Source organism: Chinchilla lanigera, unplaced genomic scaffold (genome assembly GCF_000276665.1).
Source record: "Chinchilla lanigera isolate Chin_1 unplaced genomic scaffold, ChiLan1.0 scaffold00059, whole genome shotgun sequence".
NCBI lineage: Eukaryota > Metazoa > Chordata > Mammalia > Rodentia > Chinchillidae > Chinchilla > Chinchilla lanigera.
Window position 1 is genome coordinate 602110 of NW_004955460.1, and position 5019 is coordinate 607128.

The 5019-nt window shown below is 39.9% G+C and overlaps 1 protein-coding gene across 2 annotated transcripts in view; it reads right to left on the reverse strand.

The window, feature by feature from the left end:
• The window catches only part of Hecw1 (HECT, C2 and WW domain containing E3 ubiquitin protein ligase 1), a 408102-nt gene that overhangs the window by 265305 nt on the left and 137778 nt on the right, over positions 1-5019 (reverse strand). The window lies entirely within an intron of this gene.

The window sequence follows — 5019 nt, forward strand, 5'->3', positions numbered from 1 at the left end:
CACAAATCCTGGAACCTTTTTTCCTCTGTCTTCTTTGGCCCTCCCTTTCTCCCTTGTCTGTTTTTTTTTTTTTTTTTTTTTTGAGACAAGGTCTCATTCTGTAATTCAGGCTGACCTTGAACTTACCAGGCAATTCAGGTTGGCTTCAAACTCATGGCAGTGCTCCTGTCTCAGCCTCCCGAGTGTTGGGATTACAGGTGTGCCCCACCATGCCCAGCCTTTGTCTGTTTCATAATACTTCTCCATATGGTTTCATTATTATTATTATTATTACCAGAGTTCAGCGTATTTTAGTAATTGAATATTTAGCAAATGTCATGGTCTGAATAATATTTTCCAAAAGTTCACCAAAGGGAAATTTAATCCCCATATTTATATGTTAATGGTAGTTGGAGGTGGGACTCTGGGGAACATGAGGGTGGACCCCAGGGTGCAGGCTCCAGAGCTATAAGATGAACACTTCTCTATTCTTTATAAGTTACCCAGTCTCTGATGGTTAATTATATCAGGGAAGGTGACAGAAGGCTTGCTCAGCAGTGTGGTCTGACTGGGATACTCATCATTTTCTATCATTTTTCCTGTTTACTAGAAATTAGTGAAAATCCTCATCTCTATGACTGAAGATTTTGGATGTTTCAATAAAATTACTGTTTTTTCTTTGAGGGAAACAATAGCTAACTTCCCCTTTTCAGAATGTGGGAAATAAATTGTATTCTTTTCTTTTTACTCTATAAGCAAGTAGTATCCACATGTGTAGAGGAGGCAATAAGGATCCAAAATTTTACCAGCCTTTATAACCATTCATGCCATTTTGGTATCTGTTATTTTATTTTATTTTTGTCTCTTTTTGAGACAGGATCTCACTATGCAGTTCAGGCTGGCCTTGAGCTCACTTTGTAGCTCAGGTTGCTCTCAAAGTCGCGACGATCCTCCAACCTCAGCCTCCTGAGTGCTGGGATTACAGGAGTGCACCACCATGCCCGGCCCAGTATGTTATTTTAAATACAGCTTTTACATATAGATTTGTAAGAAGCTCTTCCAATGTACATATAATTTAACTGTTCATAAATGGGTGGAGGTGAAACTACAACAGAGACCACCCAATGAGTAACTAAAAGCAGGATAAAACTTCACACCTCTGCCTTCATTTTTGTCTCCCTTATTACTTCAAAACTTTGGAAGATCCTGATCCACTATACAGGTAGGCATGTTAATCACTTACGAAGTGGTTTACTAGCTCTCAATTTCCCTAGTCTGTCTCATCCTCTTGTAAGAGTGGGGACTCAAAGATGTGAGCACCTTCTTTATAGGCTGTGCAGGGACACTGAATTGCCAGTTTTTACGAAGCCCAGTTCCACATCCCAGGGAGAGGGGACCAGAAGTCTCCAGGCATTGTCTCCTGGTCATTGTCATAAACCTGTGATTGCCTTGGGTTCCATGAAAATCAGAGCTTGCCAGGAAGCCCATGATAAAGTCACACTGCTTTCAGGTACAGAGCTGTCCCCTCAGCTGATAATGGCTTTCCTAACACCTCACAGAAACAGTCCTGAGATATGATCACTCAGACCAAGACTTGACCAAGATCCCCTACCCTGCCAGCTACACAAACTCCAGCCACGTCATCCCTCAACGCTTGCCTTTGTTCCCCTTTTCTAGAAAACCCCAAAGTTTCTGTCAGATCCCAGAAGACAGACCTGGAAGCTCTTTCCCTGTGCTTCCTGGTATGGCCATGCTGACTGAACCTCCTTCCCTGCCTTTCTCTGCTGCTCACCTCCTTGATGGGTGTCCTGGGCAGGTGGCTGAGCCTGGCCTGTTGGTACCCAGAGAGGGTGTTTGCTCCAAACTTCTGGTAGCAAAACCTCCTCCACACTGTGCAGGGGATGTGACTGGGGCCTGGGAGGTGGACATGTTGAGCAAGGACGATGCTTCAAGGCTGGTGTGACTTTTTATGCCACTTCTCTGCTATATGTATGTCCAGAGGAAACAAAGGAGGAAATGGCATTTTGAACTAAACAGTTATTCTTCAAAACTGTTTCCCTCAGAGCGTGGGTGTTAAGCTCATTACCGAATTGAAGAATCGTTGGGGAAGAAAACTGCTTTTCATAGCTTAGTTCTCTGAAGATAACTGCGAAATAATTACAGATTCACATGAAGACATCACAGACATCATAGAGTAGGGAAAAGAGTATAATATTTGGAGCTGTGAAGAGCTGGCCTGGATGCTGCCTTTACCTCAATTGCTATAGCATTCTAGGAAAGCCCACAACCTATCTGAGCCTTAATTTCTCTGTGTGTGACACAGTGGTAATACCAATGCTTTGTAAGTTGCTGTGAATATTAAATCAGATACTATATATAAAAGAGCTGACATGTACATATCATTCACTGAATGATAGCTATTTTTTCTGACTTTCTTGTAGCTTCAAATATTTATCAATTTCTGTAGGCTTGTAAAATTTTACTAATTTGGTTAGGGAAGGAATACGCAAGTGACACTGGAAAAGAAAAATCTGCCAATCAGTTATTTGTTATGAAACTGGCCCATTGCTGTTGCAAGAGTCTGGCTGGAATTCAAGGACCCTTGAAATCTGAGTGTTAATTCTAACAATAACCACTTTATAAGAAATAGGGGTATCATGACACAGAACCACTTTGTGACTTGTCTCCTCATTGGTGTGAATATTTCTCCTGTTTAACTGAGGGGCCATAGGGTGCAGTCTCTGTGGCAGGTGTCAGGAATTTAGAGCTGTGTGGTTCTGAATTCTTCCTTGGGGCAGCCAGGCCACTCTGGACCTAGTGCATTTAACTTGAAAGAATTTACTGTTGCCCTTGGGGCAGAGCTGCATCAGACACTAGAGGGCAGCAAAGGGCTTGGGAAGAGCAAATGGGGGCAAATAAATCTGGTGACAAAAAAAGACCCTAAAGTACCTTTCCTCAGGCAAAAAGGTTTTCTTTTATCCAAAGAACATGCTGTGTGTGGTGGTGCATGCCTGTAATCCCAGCACTCTGGCAGGAGAGGTAGTAGAACCTGAGTTCAGGCCCAGCCTGGGCAAGTTAGCAACTTAGTGAGACCCTGTTTCAAAAATTTTTTAAAAATTTAAAAAGGGGTGAGGATATAGCTCAGTGCAAAGACCCTGGGTTCAATCACCAGTACCACCAAAATAATAACAATAACAACAACAATAATAAAAGAACACATTGGGATATGTTATACAGCACAGCAGCAGAGCTGGTATGCAGATATGAAGCTCCTTTTAAAGGAAAACAAATGTCAATTTCATTTATATCAACTTAATCTACATTTTTCTGTGCCAGTAACTTCCAGATCCCTACCCCTAACTTCTCTTTTTGTTCCAAGTCTCTAGATCCACTCGAATACTTCAGTCTCTTGCAACTCACTGTCATTATACTTCTTTCAAGGCAATTTACTGCAATGCTGAAGAAATTAGTCCCTGGAGCCAGACAACCTGGGTTCACTTTGAGCAAGTTACCTAACTTCTCAGTTTCCTCATCTGTAAAGTGGGATAAAAACAGCTTCAACTTCACATGCTCATGAAATGGACTAAACTTTGTAAGTTTACTAGGGTGGCATTTGGCACACAATAGATATAAATGCTTATTAAATAAAGATAAATAACTCTGGTTCCACTTCTGAATTTAATAAATGGTCCCTTCAACTTCTATCACCCTCCTCCCCCTATCCAATCAATAATTAAGTCTCCCTATCAATTCTACTATATCAACAAATCAGTCCTCCTCCTTCTGTCTTTACAGATACTATCTGAGTCTAAGGCATCATTATTTCTCACCTAAATTACATGTACTGCCTTCTTTTTGTCTCTCTTCAGCTATTCTTGGGACTCTGTAGTTTAGTGTTTCAATAGAGTTTCAAAACACAAATATACTAAAATGATCCCTGTTGCCTAAAGCTTCTGTAAATATTATTTTTCTTGGAATTAAAAAAAAAAATCCAGCCAGGCATTGTGATGTATGCCTATAATCCCAGAATTCTGGAAGGCTGAGGTAGAAAGAACACAAGCTCAAACCCAGGCTGAGATTTAGTGTGATCGCTTCTTACCAAAAATAAAAAATAAAAAAGGGTGGGGTGTGAAGGATATAACTCAGTATGAAGTCCCTGAGTTGAGTCCCCACTATCACAAACTAATTAATTTTTTAAAGATAATAAGATGGGAACCCACATTGTGCCCTATAATAGCTAGTCTGGCTTCTGTCATTTCCCTGATCATCGTATTCCATTCTTACCTTGGGCTTTTCAGTTTTCGTGTGACATGCTTTCTCTTGCAACAGGCATTTTATATATACCTGGAACATCTTTTCTTGTATCTCTACTTAACATCCAACCCCTCAGATTTTAGCTCAAAAGCTACTTTCTTAAGGAAGATTTTCTTGAGCCCTTGACTTTCTGGGTGATACTCGCTCTTAGTTGTTCTCAAAGCACAATGTATTCTTTTGCCACAGAATCTTACTCAGTACAAGATGATTTTCCATTGCCTTTCAACTTCCCATGTTCTGATAAGAAGTCAGCTATGGATTTTTTTTGGTCATTGATTTCCTTTATGGGATGTGTCATTTTTTTCTGTGGCTCCTTTTATGAATTAAAAGAAAAACTTTTGTTTTCAGAAGATTACCTGTGCTGTGCCTATGTATGATTTTATTGATAGTTCTACTGCTTGGAGTTCATTGAGATCCTTGGATCTATAGATGGATATTTTCCCATCACATCTGAAAATTCAGCCATTATTTCTTTCCTTACTTTCTGGCCCACTCTTCTTCTTTCCATTCTATTACTGCAGTCACTTATAGGTTAGTCCACTTAACATGGCATGGATAATTTGTGGTGTCTTTCAATATTTTTCTTTCTGTGCTGTAATTGGAACAATTTAATCTTTGAGTTTAGTGATCCTTTCATTTTCTATTGGCATTCTGCTGCAAAGCTCATTAAATTCATTATTTCGCATCTTTTATTTTTACTCAAGAATGTCTGAATATTTTTTTTTT